The sequence below is a fragment of the Heterodontus francisci genome, chromosome 28 (genome assembly GCF_036365525.1).
Source record: "Heterodontus francisci isolate sHetFra1 chromosome 28, sHetFra1.hap1, whole genome shotgun sequence".
NCBI lineage: Eukaryota > Metazoa > Chordata > Chondrichthyes > Heterodontiformes > Heterodontidae > Heterodontus > Heterodontus francisci.
Genome location: NC_090398.1, coordinates 25,223,204 through 25,248,339, shown reverse-complemented (window position 1 = coordinate 25,248,339; position 25,136 = coordinate 25,223,204). Strand labels below are relative to the sequence as shown.

Below are 25,136 nucleotides of genomic sequence, written 5' to 3'. Positions count from 1 at the left end.
ACGATAGCGACGTTTAAGAGACATCTTGACAAAGACATGAATAGGATGGGAATAGAGGGATACGGACCCCGGAAGTGCAGAAGGTTTTAGCTTAGGCAGGCATCAAGATCGGCGCAGGCTTGGAGGGCCGAATGGCCTGTTCCTGTGCTGTACTGTTCTTTGTTCTGTAACTGCCCCGACTTTCACAATTTCTATTCACACCTCAGACACGTCTCGCTGCTCTTCATGCATGTGAGGCATCACACATGAAATGAAACTTGCCAATCCACTCATTCACAATCATCATTCTTTCCCTTAAAAAATAACATAATGAACAGCAGCAGGACATGACCGGGGTAAGACAACCATGCCTGCATGATATCACTCTCATTGAGGAAGCATTTCGTGGCATGATCAGGAGGTGGCAGCAGAGGTAGAGCAATGGGCATATCACCTAGATGGAGGTGTTCACTCCAGTTCCTGATTGAAGCTATCTATTTCTGATCTTTGATATCCTAAAGCTATACTTACTCCCAGGCTCCACATGGTCTCATCGCACACATCATCTTACAGTGGCCACAGACACGGGGTCCCAACCCCGCATTATCCTTGCAGGCTCCAGAGCAGAAAAACTATCCCACTCATCAGAGCAAGTGCCAAATGAGAAAAGAAAAAGAAAACATCTCTCCACGTCACCACGCTCCATGGGGGAAGAGGATGCGAATGAGGAGGAGCAGAAGGGGGGGCGGGGGGGAAGATGTGGAGAACGAGGCAGAATGCATTGTGTGAATGTCAGCAACTGTCTGAGGCACCAGCCCAGAGAAAGGCAGCATCTTTAACGGACATGCCATGTTAGAGGACAGATCCTTACAGTGGGATGCATCGGGCGTTGATGTGCATCAGCCATACAATACAGATAGGACATTATAAGTGCCACCATTCCAGGGGGCAAGGGTCAATGTTTGTTCCACTGTAGATGAGATGAGATATTCGCAGGGCCAATGTTTATAAAAAGGCTGCTGTGTGCAGCAAAACAACACTAGGTGAAATGGAGATCCAGCAGGAAATCCTATGTTATGTGGATGGGTGGATAGACGAGTCGGCCTCCACTTTGGGCCATCGCTTGATGAAAAGCTTGTAACACCTGCTCTCCAGAGTTGAGTTGCTAATCACTGCCAGCCACTGACCTGTGAAGCTTAACATCATGCAGCTTCTGATGCCTAAATTGGCAGCTGCCAATTCATGCATTGCAGCATCTATGGAATGACACTGATCTGAAATGAAGGCCTTAACAGTTTCCATGCAATTTTTGCAACTTCCATGGATGAGTAATGCAATTTCATGCAGCAGCCAGTTTATATCTAGGCTGTTATGTTGAAAGGGACTTGCAGAGTGTTTCCAATAGCCATAGAGCTGTCCTTCACCAGATTATTAGGCACATGAAGACAGCACCAGATTTAAAGGCACGGGAATCATGGTGCAAGAACATATTGGTGTTCCCACCCTATCTATATATATGTTCCCTTCCCTGCTACTGCACCATTGCCAGTCAGCCAGGTAGCCCAGGCTGCTGAAGCCCTTGCCCAAATGTATCACAGCCCATAACTTCATGAAGGTTTCCCAGGAAGAAACATGATCTATCTCCTTCAAATTCTCAGCAGCCTGCTACTGGCACTGTGGTCGTACTTCGTAGAAACACCTGGTTTCACAAGAACATATATAGATAGCCATTAAGGTACGTATGGGGGTGAATAGCATAATAATATTGTGGATATTGTGTCATGTTTACATGGTTATGTATGTACAGAATTATGATGGTAATTGGTTCATGGTGGAGTCGGTTGACTTCTTTTATTGCGATCGTCATTCTTCATGGAAAAGAGTTGAAACCGATTGAGTGCAGATGATGGAGTGCCTGTTAAATCCCGATACTTGGAAGGTGTGGCACGTGACCACAGTACTCTGTCATCTGCTCGTGAAGCCCGCATCCAAAAAGCACTTTTCAATAAGGTGGTAATGAGTGTTCCTTCCAGAGGAAGCCAAGAACCTAGAAGATTCTGCTGCTCCTTCTGGACCACCTCCTCTTCCTCTTGTACTTCAGCAGTCCCCTCTTCTGGCTCCTCATCTGGATCCTCTTCCACAATTGTTGTTTGTAATTCATGCACTCCAATGATTTCCAGAATATCAACATGAGTTTGGGTACTTCGACAGAGCACTCTAGGGCACTTGCTGTCTTGCTAAGCCATCTGAACGTCTTCCTCAGGACTCCAGTGACCTACTTAATGATATTCCTTGTGGGTAATTGCTCTTATTCTATGAATACTTAGCTGATGTCTAGGGGTTTCTCAGGACAGTCATGAGCCCTGGAAATAGATGGTATACATACACATTGTGTTGGAGCTCAAAGAGCTTTGAGAGTCATCATAAACGCAATGTGGCAGCTCCCTGGATAGCAGACTTTCAACTGTCTGGGGCCCTAACAGTGGGTCCAGAAAAGCTCCATATTTAGATCTGGAATCCCTCTCTTAAACAAACCCTAGTTTAAACGAGCGGCTCGCGTGGCAACATGTGTGAAGTCATTTGCTTCCTGGGACATTGCAAATCGTGTAATCCTATTGGGTCCTGGAGCACTCAGTGTCTGGTCTTCTTGGGCATTTGGAAATAGCATGTAATCATTCCTCAGTCTTTGTAGAGTCACAGAGACCTCTGTTACCAACGAGACTGGAGAAGTGCACTGTATTTCTCTAGTTCCATTTCTCCATGGGTCACAATATATATTTAAGTGTTTACCCAGTCATCGCTCAGACTAATTATGTAGTCCGTTTTTTATTTCAGAATAAAATCCACTGATCAGGATTCTTGAAGAAACAACAGAATAATTAATTTATTATAAAACTAGGATGCAAAGCATTCACATACAGATTAAAATATGAATGATCCCTTCTAGATAAGCCCACCACACACAAACACTTACACATACACACCGATTAAAGAAACATTGAAGAAGAAGTTTTCTCTGCAGAGATCTCTTCACGAGGAAAAAAGACAAAAATACTTTTACCAAATACTTGTTAGGTGTGAAAAAGAAGAGGAAAAGATATGTTATGATATCGTTTTCCCTTTATTCTGGCATCCCAAATATGCGTACACGGCAGTACTGGGATCTCTTTGGAGCAGTTCTCTTCAAGTGATTTCGGGGAATAGTCTAGCAGGCTGTCCAGGAGAAATGTGGCATCAGGGATTTCAGCTATCACACTGTATTCAGTGTTCCACAGAGAGATGGAAATGGAAGAGCTGGTAGCTTCTCTCTTGGCAGGCTGGCTTGCAAATGAATCAAAACAATATTCAAAATGAAACAATTCGTGACATGTTATTTCTCTGTGAACAACTCCCTATAGACAGAAGGCTCCTGCTGGTCGCTTAGCTGAAGATTTGTGACTTCCGTAAGTTTGATTTGAAACAAAGTCCTTCCCGTGACCCTTCAAAAACAAGGCAAGAAGCTCCTCAAGTATTCCCACGGAATTTTACCAACAAGTCCTCAAAATATTAAACCATGGAAGCACTTTCTTAACACCTTCCTTCCGCAGAGGTGCAGGGAGAATTGTTAAAAGTTATAAACTTGACAGATTCCTGCGATGCCCACCTTTGTAACGCTGCACCTATTCAAAGTACTCGTCTTGTGTCATCTGAATGTGTCATTAGTGTTCTCTGAAAACCTTAGGTGGAGAGGGATTACCGCTGACCGGCCTACCGTCCTTCTGGCCCTTCTCCTGCAGTAGCCATGCAGTTCTACCTTGCGTTATCTCCTCCTCCAATTCCTCATGTTGCCACCCCTAGAAATGCTCACCATTTCTACTGTTCACTGTGGCATGGATAACGAAGTGGAGCACAGAATTTACTCATTATCTGTGAAGACCTGAGAGAATTTCAGAGAAAATGTTGATAGTGTTGATCCAATCTTGACAAAGTGTTGTTTAACGTTTTATGATGAGTCTCAAAAATCCTCTCACTATGCAAAGTAGTCGGTCGATCTCACATTTTATTTGAATGCTGAGCATTGCCTTAAGTAGAGCTCGCAATCCTCAACCACGGTTTCTTTACAGTGTAGATATAGTTGGTGTTAGTCGCAAAATGATGCCATGCCCACGTCAATGGCGTGAAGTTTCTTTAATGAGCATTAGCAGGAAATTTCATTGTGAGGCAGGTCCTTAATGATCTTCCAGGTACTGCTCCTAGCGGTGCTTCAACTTGTTTATCAAAATACTACCAAGTGCTAAACGCAGACGGAACCAGCATTATAGCTTAAGTCCCAGGTTGACCAACACGAAGACCATGCAGAAGTATGAAATGATAGACAGATGGACCAGAGCTCACATTCGTAATCAAGTGCACCCAGACCAGTGTGTCGCTGAACAATCAGACTATAATAGGACGATGAGACAGCATTAACATTCCTATTCGCAATAAGTGTGATAACAGTACTTGGGTTCCAATGAGAAAGCACTGTGCGTGGAAGTGTCTTAAGCCAAAAGTTGAAAGTGAATGGTCATATTTGGAATCATCGTGATTTCGTCACCGCCATTGAATTAGTTTCCCACAAAGTCAGGACACTGCATTTGGCATTAAGAAGCCATTGAATGCGTTGAACAATGTGAATACCACAGGTCTTGCCTACATTCCACCATTAACTGCATAAGAGCTGAACTTCAGACTTGCTGCTGCTGCCCATTTCTAACCTGTTCCCTCTGATATCTGTACCTTAAGGACATTAGAGAAACTTTTATCATCTATATCGTACCCACAAATTCAACAGCTGGCTGGATGTAGCAAATTACAACCCATCGGCCATGTCACAAGATCAGAACAGTGATAAGCGAATGAATAGAAATCGTCATCAATAACTTCATCACCGAAGCTCAATTCGGGTGGTGCATGAAATACACCGACTCAGACTTGCTTACAGATGCCAGTGTTTAATGCCAGAGATGAGGTGACTGTCACCTCCCATCAAAACAAGGCAACGTTTGACTTAGTTTGAGAATATGGATCCGAGCATGCTAAATTCAATGTGAATGTCACGGTCATGAGAAGTATTGTGGTAAATATACAGAAACATACTGAAAATGTATGAAAAATGAAAAATTTTAAAAGATTGGAACATTGGCTCTCAACAAAATAGAGGAAAAATCACATGACTCATACCACCTCCTGCATTGTAATCCACATTCATTGTCTGATAAGTCTTACGTCTCCAACTAACCTTCGTTACATTGCAGTGTAAACAGCTCTCATATCCTCAAAATGGTCCCATCAAAAGGCCATTGTGCAGCTCAGCAAGAACTGAAACCTTAACTCACACGGGCGAAAATAATACTTGTATGTTCATCTTAAAAAATAATCATTTTAAGGAACAAAGGGAGTCTTTCCACGACAGAACTTCAGACATCAATATCATTCTGGTCACTCCTCAGCTGCACTGCAAACATCTGAGGGTATCTTGAATTACAGCAAGGCTGATATATAGAGAGGGAGAGAGATCAGTTCCAGCCAACAGAGCTGAAGCCTGCTGAGGCTGAGCAGGGACAAGATACTTGCTGAATACAAACAACTCTTTTCCCTGTGAGAATTGAACAAAGATATCAGCACCGCCTTCAACCCGAAGTTGACTGCAAGAAGGCTGCAAAATCCAAACACTTACAAGCGAACCAACAACAGGGCCTTCAAATTAAAAATTCAACTTCAACTGCGTGTGCGGCATTGCAAACATTTCGGAGAATGAGCAATGCTTAATAAATAGTTAATCTCTGTTTTAAACCAGCCAGGCCATCTGCCCATAAGAGTGAGGCAGAGGTAAGTTCCCCGTATGAAAAAATTGGATTTAGTAATATAGGTATATATGAAATAAAGTAGGTCAAGGTCGTTCTTTCATTCAGTGAGATCATTGCCGATTCTCTTTCTAATTCAATGCAGCCACCTTTGTCCCATATCCCTGAATAGCTGTGTTAACAATAGTCTCTCAATCTCAGTTCTAAAAGTAACAATTGATCTGGTATTAATTGCCATTTCTGGAAGAGAGTTCCAAACTTCTATCACACTTTGCATGTGGAGGTGTTTCCGAATTTTACACTTGGAAGTTTTTGAGGCAATTTTAGCCTCTGTAAACTATCATTCCATCTTGGTGGTAGTTAGCTGCTGCTTGGGTTTCTTAAATTTCTAGACCTCTAACTGTTTATTCGTAGCAGTGTTATTAACCAGAAATATAATGAACTACGAATTCCAGCAGTCAAAGTGAGAAGAAGTTTATAAATGGAAATCTTATTCTGTTAAGTACCAGTGACTCCCATGTTAATTTATTTCAAAAACAATCATTTCGCACCTGCTCCAATATGAATACTACGACGCTTCAAAACCATTGAACTGCTTCACAAATAAACGACAAAATGTTCAGTCGGCAACATTAAATAACAGTAATTGTGCTCATTACATTCTGTGTCTTACCTTGTGTCACAGATGGTTCTAGGGGTAACTTAGCTTTGTGGGTTCTTCAGTTCAATGGACAAAGTTCAGTTACACATCACAGTCATACACAGCCCTTCAGTCTGTTCAGTCTGAACCCTCCACACCCCATTCTTTTGTGGAAATATCGGTGTGAATCACACATGGTCTAATTGGAATTGAAATTATATGATGGGTTACAGATTTTTGAAGCGAAGACATTGATTTTATATGTGGAATAAATGAGGAAAATTTCCCCAGCTAACGGTTTTCTATCTGAAAACCTTTCAGAGATCGTGGGTACTGTAGCCGTTATCAGTTTTGTGTCCTCAATTTGATTTTGTTTACCATAAAAACACTGTGCTCGGACTGCAAACGGGCAGAGACAACAAAGGACTATTATCGCTGTCATTTTCTAGCAATAAAACACCAAATGAAAAGGCACAATGCGCTGTGAGTTGAAACGTTCTGCTTGGGAAAATCTTCCTTTTCGATCATGGCTTTCTTCTTTGTCCAAAATCCACCTCTGAATAAACGAAGTACAGGTAATGTGCACATAAGAATTGGAAAGACAGAAAATTATAATAAAGGATGCTTCAGAAACAGGCGGGGTCAGACAAGTGGAAATGCAAGGAAGGTGAAGTTGGAAAATTCTTGCAGCGTGGTAAATAAGGCGATTAAGCTGCAGGCGCTCATGCCCAGGATTGGATTTTACCTGTACTCTGGGATAGTCTGGGAGGTGGGGTTACCGTAAAATGACGAGATAAGTGATGTTGTCTTCCTGTCGGCACGCCATTTTACCAACAGCAGGGAAGGTGGAGGACAGCCTTCCTGGCCACTAAGCAATTGAGTAAACCAAGTGGCAAATGAAGGACAACGTCCTGCTGCTGCTGACATTTTGCCAGCAGCGTGTGGGTCCTCTGCTGCATGGGAATGATGGCAGCGCACAGCGGGGAGATGGTGGTTTCCCTCCTATTCTTTGCACCATGGAGGGCCTGCTGGGGGCAATTGCCACCCCCGCAGCAATGGCACCACCTTCCCTCAGCAGCCCCCTCCTCCCACTCTCGCCGATGCCTGACTGACTGGATCCCGCACCCCAAGAACGCACTTGCCTAGATTGGAGTGGGACGTCCTGCCAGGGCGTCCTCTCCAGCCAAGTGCAGTTCCAGCAGTGGCAACAGTTGAACGTGGATCTGCTGAGACTGCTGAGCTGCCGACCCTCTGATTGGCTGGCAAGTCTTGGTAGCCGGCAGGAGATCTTTAAAGGATCCTCCAGTGTGTTTCTGAGTGTGATTAGCCTCTGGCAGATCTGACTGATGTACCCTAACCTCAGGCTGCTGATCTCGCAGCTGGCACCTTGCGGATGACTCCAGAGGCTCAACATCACCTTTCCATGTCCTCTGAATGTTGGTGTCTGATGCCGTCCCAGACTCTGTCAGCTGCTATGGCGCAAGTGTGCTGTGATCAATAGTTTTGACCATATATGCACATTCCCACCAAGAGTAGAGCAGTTGCGCTGGTGGAGGGGGCAGGGGAATGGTGTGACAGTGCACCCTTTAATGTCACCGCCTCCTGCCCAGAGTTGGACTGCTATCCCCTGGTCTTGGCTGGTGGCTGCTCCTAACTTGAACCTGCATGGGAATTAAAAAGAAATAGCAGGTTACAACAATGCCAATATCCCTTGAGACCGCTCCTGCTGTGGTGCACGGTGCCATTTGTAGTGGACAAAGGAGCATCATTTGTCGCCTATTTCAGAGATGATATCCAGGCCCCACTATGTTCTGGGTGCAAAAAATAAATCTCTGCATCTCCCCTCGAACTGCTGTCCAAATGTTTTTTTTTTAACCAGTGTCCCTCTATGGACCTCTCTGTTAAGGGGAATAGTTTTTTGCTCCCCACTCTACCTCGGTCCCTTATAATTTTATAAACCTCAATTAAGTGTCTTCATCAGTTTCCTCTATTCCAAGCAAAGCAAGCACAGCGTATCCAATCTTTCCACATAGTTAAAGTTCTCCATTGCTGGCAGCATCCTCATAAATCTCCATTGTATCTTTTCCACACAGAACACAAGATATTTAATTGCTTGACACAAGCCATCACGCAAACTTATTTTCAATAATTGTCACCACCAGCATCACAAATTCAACACGTTTCATCCGCCATCTACTGTATACTGACATTCGCACAACACACATAATTGAATCATTGACCGTTTCTTTTCACACCACAGACACGATTCGCAGCTCTTCAACCATGTGAGGCATCACACATAAAACGAAACGGTCAATCCACAACTCACAATTGCCGTTCTTTCTCTTCAGAAAAGAATGTAACAAATAGCAGCAGGACATGAACGTGGTAAGGCAACAATGCCTGCATGACATACTGTCATTGAGGAGGCAGTCTTGGACACGATCAGGAGGCGACGACAGAGGCAGAGCAGTGGGCATATCGTCTAGACGTATGTGAGCACTCCAGCTTTCTTTTTGAAGCAAACTACGCCTAATGCTTGATCCCCTAAATCTACTGTTACTACCAAACTCCACATGGTCTCACGACACACATCATTCTGCAGTGGTTGTAGGCACTGGGGCCCAAACTCGCGTTATTCTTGCAGGATCCGGGGCATAATATCTATCTCAATTCTCAGAGAAAGTACCGGATGAGAAATAGAAATCTCTCCCTGTCACAACGCTCGTTGTGCAAAGTGGATGAAATTGGAGCAGGCGAGTAGGAAGAGGAAGTGGAGATCGAGGGTGATTGCATTGTGTGACTGGCGGCAACTGCCTTCAGTACCAGCCTAGAGAAAAGCACAATGTGTAACTTAAGGACCGCGCGAGATGAGTGATCGTTATCATGGGATGCTCAGGGCATTTGTGTTCAGCAGCCATACAATATAGATGGGACAGTGCAGGTGCCACCATTCCAAGGGCAAGGCTACCCTGAAGCTCTGTTGCAGAGAATTCCAATGAGAGCTTCACAGGGCACAGCTTTAGAAGAAGGCTAATGTTTACAACAAAACTAATACTTGGTGAAATGGAGAACCTGCCTGAAAGACTACAAAACACAGCTCGGTGGTTATAGGTGGTCGCCTCTACCATGGTGTATTGCTTGATGCCGAGCCTGAAACCCATGCTCTCCAGAGTGGAATTGCTAATCAATGTCAGCCACCGAGGTGTGGAGCTTAACATCATGCAGCGTCTGGTGCCTGAGGTGGCAGCTGCCAATTTAGTCATTGCAGCATCCATGGAAAGACGCTGTACTGTAATGAAGACCTTGACAGCCTCTATTCACGATTTGCCACTTCCGTGAAACAATCAATTGCTGCGATGCAATTTAGGTATCTGCCAGTGTGCATTTGTGCTCTTCAGTTGAAAGGGGCTTGCAGAGGGGTTCCAATAGCCAGATATCTGTACTTCATCAGATCACTGGATGCATGAACAGAGAATCAGAGGTACTGGCACAAGATCATATTGGCTTCGCCACATATGTTGTAATGCTGTTCCCTTCCCCGCCAATGCAACATTGTGCTTTCCTTTGCCTGTCAGTCAGATAATCTGGCTGCTGAAAGCCATGCTGAGATGGTGCAGTGTGAATTGGGGCCATCACGACCCAGAACTTCACGAAGGTTTCCCAGAGAGAAATCTGAACAATCCTCCTCAAATTCTCAGCAGCCATTAAATATGTCTCTTGCTGCCATTTGGGTCATACTTCTTAGAAGGACCAGGTTCCGCAAGAGCATTTATAGACATGGCTGCAAAACTGGGTCTGCGGCAGGTGGTGGGGGGACCAACACAAGGGAAGAACATACTCGACCTCGTCCTCACCAATCTGCCTGATGCAGATGCATCTGTCCGTGACAGTATTGGTAGGAGTGACCACCGCACAGTCCTTGTGGAGACGAAGTCCCGCCTTCACATTGAGGATACCGTCCATCGTGTTGTGTGGCACTATCACCGTGCTAAATGGGATAGATTTCGAACAGATCTAGCAATGCAAAACTGGGCATCCATGAGGCGCTGTGGGCCATCAGCAGCAGCAGAATTGTACTCAACCACAATCTGTAACCTCATGGCCCGGCATATCCCCCACTCTACCATTATCATCAAGCCAGGAGACCAACCCTGGTTCAATGAAGAGTGCAGGAGGGCATGCCAGGAGCAGCACCAGGCATACCTCAAAATGAGGCGTCAACCTGGTGAAGCTACAACCCAGGACTACTTGCATGCCAAACTGCGTAAGCAGCATGCAATAGACAGAGCTAAGCGATCCCATAACCAACGGATCAGATCTAAGCTCTGCAGTTCTGCCACATCCAGCCGAGAATGGTGGTGGACAATTAAACAACTAACTGGAGGAGGTGGCTCCACAAATATCCCCATCCTCAATGATGGGGGTGCCCAGCACATCAGTGCGAAAGATAAGGCTGAAGCATTTGCAACAATCTTCAGCCAGAAGTGACGAGTTGATTACCCATCTCGGCCTCCTCCTGAAGTCCCCAGCATCACAGATGCCAGACTTCAGCCAATTCTATTCACTCCACATGATATCAACAAACGACTGAAGGCACTGGATACGGCAAAAGCTACGGGCACTGACAATATTTCGGCAATAGTACTGAAGACCTGTGCTCCAGAACTTGCCACGCCCCTAGCCAAGCTGTTCCAGTACAGCTACAACACTGGCACCTATCCTGCAATGTGGAAAATTGCCCAGGTATGTCCTGTACACAAGACGCAAGACAAATGCAACCCGGCCAGCTCCCGCCCCATTAGCCTCCTCTCAATCATCAGTAAAGTGATGGAAGGTGTCATCAACAGTGCCATCAAGCGGCACTTGCTTAGTGACGCTCAGTTTGGGTTCCGCCAGGGTCACTCAGCTCCTGACCTCATTACAGTCTTGGTTCAAACATGGACAAAAGAGCTGAACTCAAGAGGTGCGGTGAGAGTGACTGCCCTTGACATCAAGGCAGCATTTGACCGAGTATGGCATCAAGGAGTCCTAGCAAAACTGAGGTCAAAGGGAATCAGGGGGAAAACCCTCCGCTGGTTTGAGTCATACCTAGCAAAAAGGAAGATGGTTGTGGTTGTTGGAGGTCAATCATCTGAGCTCCAGGACATCATTGCAGGAGTTCCTCAGGGTAGTGTCCTCGGCCCAACCATCTTCAGCTGCTTCATCAATGACCTTCCTTCAATCATAAGGTCAGAAGTGGGGATGTTCGCTGATGATTGCACAATTTTCAGCACCATTCGTGACTCCTCAGATACTGAAGCAGCCAGTGTAGAAATGCAGCAAGACCTGGACAATATCCAGGCTTGGGCTGATAAGTGGCAAGTTACATTCGCGCCACACAAGTGCCAGGCAATGACCATCTCCAACAAGAGAGAATCTAACCATCTCCCCATGACATTCAACGGCATTACCATCGCTGAATCCCCCACTATCAACATCCTAGGGGCTACCATTGACCAGAAACTGAACTGGAGTAGCCGTATAAATACCGTGGCTACAAGAGCAGGTCAGAGGCTAGGAATCCTGAGACGAGTAACTCACCTCCTGACTCCCCAAAGCCTGTCCAACATCTACAAGGCACAAGTCAGGAGTGTGATGGAATACTCGCCACTTGCCTGGATGGGTGCAGCTGCAACAACACTCAAGAAGCTCGACACCATCCAGGACAAAGCAGCCCGCTTGATTGGCACCCCATCTACAAACATTCACTCCCTCCATCACCGACGCACAGTGGCAGCAGTGTGTACCATCTACAAGATGCACTGCAGCAATGCACCAAGGCTCCTTAGACAGCACCTTCCAAACCCGCGACCTCTACCAACTAGAAGGACAAGGGCAGCACATACATGGGAACACCACCACCTGCATGTTCCCCTCCATGTCACACACCATCCTGACTTGGAACTATATCGCCGTTCCTTCACCGTCGCTGAGTCAAAATCCTGGAACTCCCTTCCTAACAGCACTGTGGATGTACCGAACCCACATGGACTGCAGCGGTTCAAGAAGGCAGCTCACCACCACCTTCTCAAGGGCAATTAGGGATGGGCAATAAATGCTGGCTTGGCCAGCGACGCCCACATCCCATGAATGAATAAAAAAAAAAGACAGTGCCTAAGCTAAGTATGCGGGTACATAGTACAACGATATTGTGCACATTGTGTCATGTTTGCATTGTTTTTTGATGAATATACAGGGTTATAATGATAATTGGTTCATGGTAGAATGCGTTGTCTTTTGTATTGTGTCCGTCATTCATCAAGGAAAAGAGTGGGAGAGAATTGAGTGCAGATCATGGACTGCCTATTAAATCCCAATACTTAGAAGTCGCGACACGTGGCAATGGTGTAACGTATGGACTCCCATGATTGCTAGAATATGCAGCATGCACGAAGTCACCATGAGCCTGGACACTTCAGCAGAGTACTGCAGGAGACCTCGTGACTTGTTACACCATCTTAACCTTTGCCTCAGGACTCCAAGCATTTACTCAGTGATGTTCATTGTGGCTGATTGCTGTCAGTCTATTAATACTTAGCTGATGTTTGGGGGTTTCTCACGATAGTCATGAACCATGAGAACAGATGGTATCCATGTACATTGCTTTGGGGGTCGAAGAGCTGCAAGCCTTATCATAAACGCATTTAGTTTAGTTTAGACTAGCATTGTGACAGCTTACTGGATAGCAGACTTTCACCTGCATGGTGTACTACCAGTGGTTCCGGGAAATCTCCACCTTTTCGAACTAGAATCATTTTATTTTGTTAAATACCTCAGAGTTTAAAGGAGTAGCTCTCATGGTGGCATGAGTGAAGTCAATTGCTTCCGGGGACGTTGTGAATCATGAATCCTGTCAGGTCCTAGAGCGCTCATTCTATCGTTTTCTTGGGCAGTTGACAATAACATGGAATAATTCCTCAGACTTTACAGAGTCACAGGGACCTCCCTTATGTCGACTTGCATGGAGACTTGTTAAACGTCGTTTCTTTTATTCGTTTTATGGGATGTGGACGTTGCTGGCTAGGCCAGTCTTTATTGCCCATCCCAAATTGCGCATGAGAAGGTAGTGGTGAGATGCCTTCTTCATCCGCTGCAATCCTTGTGGGGTAGATACTCCCACTGTGCTGTTAGGAAGGGAGTTCCAGGATTTTGACCCAGCAACAGTGAAGGAACGGCGATATAGTTCCAAGTTAGGATGGTGTGTGGCTTGGAGGGGAACGTGCAGGAGGTGGTGTTACCATGTATTTGCTGCCTTTGTCCTTCTAGCTGGTAGAGGTTGCAGACTTGGAAGGTATTTTCTGAGTAGCCTTGCTTCGTTGCTGCAGTGCATCTTGTAGATGATGCACACTGCTGCCACTGAGCGTCAGTGGTGGAGGGAGTGAATGCTTGTGGACCGGGAGCCAATCGAGCGGGCTGCTTTCTCCTGGATGGTGTCGAGCTTGTTGGCACTGCACACATCCAGGAAAGTGGAGAGTATTCCATCACAGTCCTGACTTGTGCCTGGTAGATAGTGGACAGGCTTTGGGAAGTCAGGAGGTGAGTTACCCGTTGCAGGATTCCTAGCATTTGACCTACTCTTGTAGCCACAATATTTATATAGCTACTCCACTTCAGTTTCTGGTCAATGGTAACCAACAGAATGTTGATAGCAGGGGATTCAGAGATCGCAATGCCATTGAATGTCAAGCGAAATGGTTAGATTATTTCTTGTTGGAGATGTTCATTGCCTGACACTTGCATCACGTGAACGTTACTTGCTACTTCTCAGTCCAAGTCTGGATATTGTCCAGGTCTTGTTGCATTTCTACACGGACTGCTTCAGTATCACAGGAGTCGTGAAGGGTGCTGAACATTGTGCAATCATCAGTGAACATCCCCGCTTCTGATCTTATGATTGTAGGAAGCAGCTGAAGGTGGTTCGGCCAAGGGCACTATCCTGAAGAATTCCCGAAGAGATGTCCTGAAGCTGAGATGAATCACCTCCAACAACCACACGATCTTCCTTTGCACTAGGTACGATTCCAATCAGAGGAGAATTTTCTCCCTGATTCCCATTGACTCCAGTTTTGCTCAGGCTCCTTGAGTCAAATGCTGCCTTGATGTCAGGGGCAGTCACTCTCACCTCACCACTTGAATTCAGCTCTCTTGTTCATATTTAAACCAAAGCTGTAATGAGGTCAGGATCAAACCCGACAGTTTCTAGTAACATATAAATTACGTGCGATTGGAAACCGCCGCAGACAATGCAGTCTTGGCTGCCCTGCAATGTCTGAGCCTTCCTTTCACGAGCACACAGATCTCTGTGATGCCCACCGTGGTAAAGCAACAGCTTATCAATAATTAGGATTTGGCCATATTAATGGTATGATTAGTGATATATGAAGACCCTAAGTTGAGCTGGGCTCCTGCTGAGATACCTGCTTGTCCTCCTGGCCTTTCACGTGCAGTAGCTGGTGCGGTTCCACCTACTTTAGTTCCTTCTCCATTTCTTCATGCTGTAACCCGTAGAATGGTGCTCATGACCATCAAACTTTATTTTTTTCCTGATGGCATGTGTCAGATAGAGAATAACATCATTCATGCATTGTCCGTGAAGTTCTAAGGGAATTCCGAGGAAGTTGTGGAGAATGTTGGTGAAGCCTTGACAAAGGGTCCCAGAATGTTTTCTGATGTGTCTAGAAATTCTCTAAATGTGCAGCTTCGTCAGTCAATCTCACATTTTACATTGAATGTTGAACATTGCTTTAAGTGGAGCTCACAATCCTTAGTTACGATTTGTTTTTTAGTGTATAGGTGAATGATGCTAGTAGAGGTCGCTAAGTGAAGCCATGCCCACAAAAATGGCGTGCAGTTTATTTAATGAGCACAAGCATTGTCAGTCAGCTCCATAATGATCTTCCAGGTTTCCGCTCTTATGCGTGCTTCAACTTCTTTATTAAAATACTGCCTTGTGCTAAGTACAGACTGAACGGGCACGCAGAAGTATGAAATGATAGAACGAGTGAAACTGATTACTGAACAGATGGATAGGAGCTCACCTTCGTAACTAAGTGCATCCAGATCAGTGTGGCGTTGTGATATCAAACAGTAACAGGAGGATGAGACTGAATTATAATTCCTATTAACAAATAAATGTGGCTACAGTACTTGGGTTCAAGAGAGAAGTGCGTAGAAGTGTTTAAAACCAAAAGAACAAAATGAATAATCTTATTAGGACTCAGTGAGATTTGGTCACCCTCATAGAATAAGTGTCCCACAAATTCAGTCCACTTAATCTGACATTAAGTAGCCACTGAATGCATCGAACAAAGTGAAGACTCTTGGTCTTGGCTACATGCCACTATGAACTGCATAGGATCTGATATTCAGAACTTGCTGCCACCACCCGTATTCAAGCTGTTACCTCTGATATTTGTGTATTATGGACATTCGAGAAACGTTTATCATCTGTGTCCTACCAACAAATTCAACAACAGGCTATAGCTAACCAATTACCGCCCATCAGCACGTTACAATATCAGAAAAGTAATTCGTAGGCTAATAGAAAAAATAACATTTAATCATCAATAATTTGCTTACCGACGCTCAATTCGGATAATGCTTGAAATCCTCCGATACAGACTTATTTATAGATGAAGATGCTGAATGCCTGATAAGAGGTAATCGTGACTCCCTGGAAAACAAGGCAACAGTTGACTTAATTTGGTACTAAGGGATCCTAGCATGCTAAACTCAATGCAAATATCATGCTCCTGAGAAATGAAGTGATGAAATGTTATAAAAATTAGAACAATTTTAAAAGATTGGTACATTGGTGTCAACAAAATGGAGGACAAGGCACATAACTCATACCACTTCCTGCATTGTAATCCACCGCTATTGGCTACTAAAATAGAAAACGCAATCAATCTCGTCTACGTGCAAATAAGACTAATAGTCACACATGGGTGTGAGCTTCACTCAAACAAACTAAGATGAAGGCCTTACCGAAACCTTTGGTCTCCAAATAATCTGCATTACAATGCAATACGAACAACCCTTATATCCTCAAAATGGGGCCATCAAAAGGCCAATATGCAGCCCAGTAAGAACTGAAACCTCCAGTCACATGGACCAAAGTAACACTCGCAAGTTCACCTTAAAAATTAATCATTGCGAGGAACAAAGGGTGGAGCCGGCCGGGCCAGCACAGAACCTCGAATATCAAGTTCAAATTTTTCTCTCCTTAGCCACACAGTAAACTTAGAAAGCAATTTTGAATTCTAGCAAGGCAGAGATAGAGAGAGGGGTTGGGGTTGGCGGGGGGGGGGGGGGGGCAGGGGGGAGAGAGAGAGATAAGGAGAGAGATAGAGAGATTAGCTACAGCCAACACAGGTCAACCCTGCTGAGACGAGTTGGAAGCCAGCTACAGCAGAGACAAAAGAGTTCCTTCGTAAAAACGACTCTCCATCCTATTTGAATTGAATTAAGACGTCAGCAGCATCTTCACTCCGAAGTCGACTGCCAGAAGTCAGCAATAGCCCAGGAATTGCAAGACAACTAGTAACCAGGCTGGCAACTTTAAAATTAACATTCTGACAGGACAGCGCAAGTTTCCCTTGAAACAACAGACTTTCACACAATGAACTCTTGCCATTTACCTTCTATTTCTCTTCTCTTGAGAGTGTATGTGAGAGTGAATGCATGTGTGAATGCTGTTGCAATCATGTGCAAAAGTGAGTGTTGTTTAATAAGAGGTAATCTTCTCTTTTAAACCTGCCAGAAAACTTGCCATTGCCTGCTTATTTGGCAAGTAAAATGCCGTGGCAGAGACACCAGTAATGCAAAAACACTGCCTGTGCTCAGTTGGAATGCGAACAGTGAAAACCAGCCACATCACAACCCACTCGGCCATAACAGAGAACAAAAGGAAAAACCTCCTCTGCCTGAAAACTTTGGATTTAGCGAGATAAGAACATAACAAAAAAAAATAGATCATTCAGTGAAATCATGGCTGATTCTCCACCTAATTTCATATCTGGTCCATCCTCCCCGGGTTACACACTGTCTGATCACAATCGGTCCATCCTCCCTGGGTTACACACCGTCTGAAAACACTGGGTCCATCCTCCCCGGGTTACACACTGTCTGATCTCACTGTGTCCATCCTCCCCGGGTTACACACTGTCTGAAAACACTGGGTCCATCCTCCCCGGGTTACACACTGTCTGATCTCACTGTGTCCATCCTCCCCGGGTTACACACTGTCTGCTCACACTGGGTCCATCCTCCCCGGGTTACACACCGTCTGATCACACTGTGTCCATCCTCCCCGGGTTACACACTGTCTGCTCACACTGGGTCCATCCTCCCCGGGTTACACACTGTCTGCTCACACTGTGTCCATCCTCCCCGGATTACACACTGTCTGATAACACTGTGTCCATGCTCCCCGGATTACACACTGTCTGATCACACTGGGTCCATCCTCCCCGGGTTACACACTGTCTGATAACACTGGGTCCATCCTCCCCGGGTTACACACTGTCTGATCACACTGTGTCCATCCTCCCCGGATTACACACTGTCTGATCACACTGGGTCCATCCTCCCCGGGTTACACACTGTCTGATAACACTGGGTCCATCCTCCCCGGGTTACACACTGTCTGATAACACTGGGTCCATCCTCCCCGGGTTACACACTGTCTGATCACACTGTGTCCATCCTCCCCGGATTACACACTGTCTGATCACACTGGGTCCATCCTCCCCGGGTTACACACTGTCTGATAACACTGGGTCCATCCTCCCCGGGTTACACACTGTCTGATCACACTGGGTCCATCCTCCCCGGGTTACACACTGTCTGATCACACTGGGTCCATCCTCCCCGGATTACACACTGTCTGATCACACTGGGTCCATCCTCCCCGGGTTACACACTGTCTGATAACACTGGGTCCATCCTCCCCGGGTTACACACTGTCTGATCACACTGGGTCCATCCTCCCCGGATTACACACTGTCTGATCACACTGGGTCCATCCTCCCCGGATTACACACTGTCTGATCACACTGGGTCCATCCTCCCCGGGTTACACACTGTCTGATAACACTGGGTCCATCCTCCCCGGGTTACACACTGTCTGATCACACTGGGTCCATCCTCCCCGGGTTACACACTGTCTGATAACACTGGGTCCATCCTCCCCGGGTTACACACTGTCTGATCACACTGGGTCCATCCTCCCCGGATTACACACTGTCTGATAACACTGGGTCCATCCTCCCCGGGTTACACACTGTCTGATCACACTGGGTCCATCCTCCCCGGATTACACACTGTCTGATCACACTGGGTCCATCCTCCCCGGATTACACACTGTCTGATCACACTGGGTCCATCCTCCCCGGGTTACACACTGTCTGATCACACTGGGTCCATCCTCCCCGGGTTACACTCTGTCTGATAACACTGGGTCCATCCTCCCCGGGTTACACACTGTCTGATAACACTGGGTCCATCCTCCCCGGGTTACACACTGTCTGATCACACTGTGTCCATCCTCCCCGGATTACACACTGTCTGATCACACTGGGTCCATCCTCCCCGGGTTACACACTGTCTGATCACACTGTGTCCATCCTCCCCGGATTACACACTGTCTGATCACACTGGGTCCATCCTCCCCGGGTTACACACTGTCTGATCACACTGGGTCCATCCTCCCCGGGTTACACACTGTCTGATCACACTGGGTCCATCCTCCCCGGGTTACACACTGTCTGATAACACTGGGTCCATCCTCCCCGGGTTACACACTGTCTGATCACACTGGGTCCATCCTCCCCGGATTACACACTGTCTGATCACACTGGGTCCATCCTCCCCGGATTACACACTGTCTGATCACACTGGGTCCATCCTCCCCGGGTTACACACTGTCTGATAACACTGGGTCCATCCTCCCCGGGTTACACACTGTCTGATCACACTGGGTCCATCCTCCCCGGGTTACACACTGTCTGATAACACTGGGTCCATCCTCCCCGGGTTACACACTGTCTGATCACACTGGGTCCATCCTCCCCGGATTACACACTGTCTGATAACACTGGGTCCATCCTCCCCGGGTTACACACTGTCTGATCACACTGGGTCCATCCTCCCCGGATTACACACTGTCTGATCACACTGGGTCCATCCTCCCCGGATTACACACTGTCTGATCACACTGGGTCCATCCTCCCCGGGTTACACACTGTCTGATAACACTGGGTCCATCCTCCCCGGGTTACACACTGTCTGATCACACTGGGTCCATCCTCCCCGGATTACACACTGTCTGATAACACTGGGTCCATCCTCCCCAGGTTACACACTGTCTGATAACACTGGGTCCATCCTCCCCGGGTTACACACTGTCTGATCACACTGGGTCCATCCTCCCCAGGTTACACACTGTCTGATCACACTGTGTCCATCCTCCCCGGGTTACACACTGTCTGATAACACTGGGTCCATCCTCCCCAGGTTACACACTGTCTGATAACACTGGGTCCATCCTCCCCGGGTTACACACTGTCTGATCACACTGGGTCCATCCTCCCCGGGTTACACACTGTCTGATCACACTGTGTCCATCCTCCCCGGATTACACACTGTCTGATCACACTGGGTCCATCCTCCCCGGGTTACACACTGTCTGATAACACTGGGTCCATCCTCCCCGGGTTACACACTGTCTGATCACACTGGGTCCATCCTCCCCGGGTTACACACTGTCTGATCACACTGTGTCCATCCTCCCCGGGTTACACACTGTCTGATAACACTGGGTCCATCCTCCCCGGGTTACACACTGTCTGATCACACTGGGTCCATCCTCCCCAGGTTACACACTGTCTGATAACACTGGGTCCATCCTCCCCGGGTTACACACTGTCTGATCACACTGGGTCCATCCTCCCCGGGTTACACACTGTCTGATCACACTGTGTCCATCCTCCCCGGATTACACACTGTCTGATAACACTGGGTCCATCCTCCCCGGGTTACACACTGTCTGATAACACTGGGTCCATCCTCCCCGGGTTACACACTGTCTGATCACACTGGGTCCATCCTCCCCGGGTTACACACTGTCTGATCACACTGTGTCCATCCTCCCCGGATTACACACTGTCTGATAACACTGGGTCCATCCTCCCCGGGTTACACACTGTCTGATAACACTGTGTCCATCCTCCCCGGATTACACACTGTCTGATAACACTGGGTCCATCCTCCCCGGGTTACACACTGTCTGATCTCACTGTGTCCATCCTCCCCGGATTACACACTGTCTGATAACACTGGGTCCATCCTCCCCGGGTTACACACTGTCTGATCACACTGGGTCCATCCTCCCCGGGTTACACACTGTCTGATCACACTGGGTCCATCCTCCCCGGGTTACACACTGTCTGATCACACTGTGTCCATCCTCCCCGGATTACACACTGTCTGATAACACTGGGTCCATCCTCCCCGGGTTACACACTGTCTGATAACACTGTGTCCATCCTCCCCGGATTACACACTGTCTGATCACACTGGGTCCATCCTCCCCGTGTTACACACTGTCTGATCACACTGTGTCCATCCTCCCCGGATTACACACTGTCTGATAACACTGGGTCCATCCTCCCCGGGTTACACACTGTCTGATAACACTGTGTCCATCCTCCCCGGGTTACACACTGTCTGATAACACTGGGTCCATCCTCCCCGGGTTACACACTGTCTGATAACACTGGGTCCATCCTCCCCGGGTTACACACTGTCTGATAACACTGGGTCCATCCTCCCCGGGTTACACACTGTCTGATCACACTGGGTCCATCCTCCCCGGATTACACACTGTCTGATCACACTGGGTCCATCCTCCCCGGGTTACACACTGTCTGATAACACTGGGTCCATCCTCCCCGGGTTACACACTGTCTGATAACACTGGGTCCATCCTCCCCGGGTTACACACTGTCTGATCACACTGGGTCCATCCTCCCCGGATTACACACTGTCTGATCACACTGGGTCCATCCTCCCCGGGTTACACACTGTCTGATAACACTGGGTCCATCCTCCCCGGGTTACACACTGTCTGATCACACTGGGTCCATCCTCCCCGGATTACACACTGTCTGATCACACTGGGTCCATCCTCCCCGGGTTACACACTGTCTGATCACACTGGGTCCATCCTCCCCGGGTTACACACTGTCTGATCACACTGTGTCCATCCTCCCCGGGTTACACACTGTCTGATCACACTGTGTCCATCCTCCCCGGGTTACACACTGTCTGATAACACTGGGTCCATCCTCCCCGGGTTACACACTGTCTGATCACACTGGGTCCATCCTCCCCGGATTACACACTGTCTGATCACACTGGGTCCATCCTCCCCGGGTTACACACTGTCTGATCACACTGGGTCCATCCTCCCCGGGTTACACACTGTCTGATCACACTGTGTCCATCCTCCCCGGGTTACACACTGTCTGATCACACTGTGTCCATCCTCCCCGGGTTACACACTGTCTGATAACACTGTGTCCATCCTCCCCGGGTTACACACTGTCTGATCACACTGTGTCCATCCTCCCCGGGTTACACACTGTCTGATAACACTGGGTCCATCCTCCCCGGGTTACACACTGTCTGATAACACTGGGTCCATCCTCCCCGGGTTACACACTGTCTGATAACACTGGGTCCATCCTCCCCGGGTTACACACTGTCTGATAACACTGGGTCCATCCTCCCCGGGTTACACACTGTCTGATCACACTGTGTCCATCCTCCCCGGATAACACACTGTCTGATAACACTGGGTCCATCCTCCCCGGGTTACACACTGTCTGATAACACTGGGTCCATCCTCCCCGGGTTACACACTGTCTGATCACACTGGGTCCATCCTCCCCAGGTTACACACTGTCTGATCACACTGTGTCCATCCTCCCCGGGTTACACACTGTCTGATAACACTGGGTCCATACTCCCCAGGTTACACACTGTCTGATAACACTGGGTCCATCCTCCCCGGGTTACACACTGTCTGATCACACTGGGTCCATCCTCCCCGGGTTACACACTGTCTGATCACACTGTGTCCATCCTCCCCGGATTACACACTGTCTGATCACACTGGGTCCATCCTCCCCGGGTTACACACTGTCTGATAACACTGGGTCCATCCTCCCCGGGTTACACACTGTCTGATCACACTGGGTCCATCCTCCCCGGGTTACACACTGTCTGATCACACTGTGTCCATCCTCCCCGGGTTACACACTGTGATAACACTGGGTCCATCCTCCCCGGGTTACACACTGTCTGATCACACTGGGTCCATCCTCCCCGGGTTACACACTGTCTGATAACACTGGGTCCATCCTCCCCAGGTTACACACTGTCTGATAACACTGGGTCCATCCTCCCCGGGTTACACACTGTCTGATCACACTGGGTCCATCCTCCCCGGGTTACACACTGTCTGATCACACTGTGTCCATCCTCCCCGGATTACACACTGTCTGATAACACTGGGTCCATCCTCCCCGGGTTACACACTGTCTGATAACACTGGGTCCATCCTCCCCGGGTTACACACTGTCTGATCACACTGGGTCCATCCTCCCCGGGTTACACACTGTCTGATCACACTGTGTCCATCCTCCCCGGATTACACACTGTCTGATAACACTGGGTCCATCCTCCCCGGGTTACACACTGTCTGATAACACTGTGTCCATCCTCCCCGGATTACACACTGTCTGATAACACTGGGTCCATCCTCCCCGGGTTACACACTGTCTGATCACACTGGGTCCATCCTCCCCGGGTTACACACTGTCTGATCACACTGGGTCCATCCTCCCCAGGTTACACACTGTCTGATCACACTGTGTCCATCCTCCCCGGGTTACACACTGTCTGATAACACTGGGTCCATCCTCCCCAGGTTACACACTGTCTGATAACACTGGGTCCATCCTCCCCGGGTTACACACTGTCTGATCACACTGGGTCCATCCTCCCCGGGTTACACACTGTCTGATCACACTGTGTCCATCCTCCCCGGATTACACACTGTCTGATCACACTGGGTCCATCCTCCCCGGGTTACACACTGTCTGATAACACTGGGTCCATCCTCCCCGGGTTACACACTGTCTGATCACACTGGGTCCATCCTCCCCGGGTTACACACTGTCTGATCACACTGTGTCCATCCTCCCCGGGTTACACACTGTCTGATAACACTGGGTCCATCCTCCCCGGGTTACACACTGTCTGATCACACTGGGTCCATCCTCCCCAGGTTACACACTGTCTGATAACACTGGGTCCATCCTCCCCGGGTTACACACTGTCTGATCACACTGGGTCCATCCTCCCCGGGTTACACACTGTCTGATCACACTGTGTCCATCCTCCCCGGATTACACACTGTCTGATAACACTGGGTCCATCCTCCCCGGGTTACACACTGTCTGATAACACTGGGTCCATCCTCCCCGGGTTACACACTGTCTGATCACACTGGGTCCATCCTCCCCGGGTTACACACTGTCTGATCACACTGTGTCCATCCTCCCCGGATTACACACTGTCTGATAACACTGGGTCCATCCTCCCCGGGTTACACACTGTCTGATAACACTGTGTCCATCCTCCCCGGATTACACACTGTCTGATAACACTGGGTCCATCCTCCCCGGGTTACACACTGTCTGATCTCACTGTGTCCATCCTCCCCGGATTACACACTGTCTGATAACACTGGGTCCATCCTCCCCGGGTTACACACTGTCTGATCACACTGGGTCCATCCTCCCCGGGTTACACACTGTCTGATCACACTGGGTCCATCCTCCCCGGGTTACACACTGTCTGATCACACTGTGTCCATCCTCCCCGGATTACACACTGTCTGATAACACTGGGTCCATCCTCCCCGGGTTACACACTGTCTGATAACACTGTGTCCATCCTCCCCGGATTACACACTGTCTGATCACACTGGGTCCATCCTCCCCGTGTTACACACTGTCTGATCACACTGTGTCCATCCTCCCCGGATTACACACTGTCTGATAACACTGGGTCCATCCTCCCCGGGTTACACACTGTCTGATAACACTGTGTCCATCCTCCCCGGGTTACACACTGTCTGATAACACTGGGTCCATCCTCCCCGGGTTACACACTGTCTGATAACACTGGGTCCATCCTCCCCGGGTTACACACTGTCTGATAACACTGGGTCCATCCTCCCCGGGTTACACACTGTCTGATCACACTGGGTCCATCCTCCCCGGATTACACACTGTCTGATCACACTGGGTCCATCCTCCCCGGGTTACACACTGTCTGATAACACTGGGTCCATCCTCCCCGGGTTACACACTGTCTGATAACACTGGGTCCATCCTCCCCGGGTTACACACTGTCTGATCACACTGGGTCCATCCTCCCCGGATTACACACTGTCTGATCACACTGGGTCCATCCTCCCCGGGTTACACACTGTCTGATAACACTGGGTCCATCCTCCCCGGGTTACACACTGTCTGATCACACTGGGTCCATCCTCCCCGGATTACACACAGTCTGAT

The 25,136-nt window shown here is 48.0% G+C and overlaps 1 protein-coding gene across 10 annotated transcripts in view; it reads right to left on the bottom strand.

The window, feature by feature from the left end:
• Nucleotides 1-25,136, bottom strand: part of LOC137385144 (NACHT, LRR and PYD domains-containing protein 3-like) — a 99,275-nt gene that overhangs the window by 64,476 nt on the left and 9,663 nt on the right. For all 10 annotated transcript variants that reach the window (XM_068060048.1, XM_068060045.1, XM_068060047.1 and 7 more), the window contains exon 2: nt 16,066-16,159. The gene's annotated coding sequence lies outside the window, so the exon portion shown is untranslated. The remainder of the gene's footprint in view (nt 1-16,065; nt 16,160-25,136) is intronic.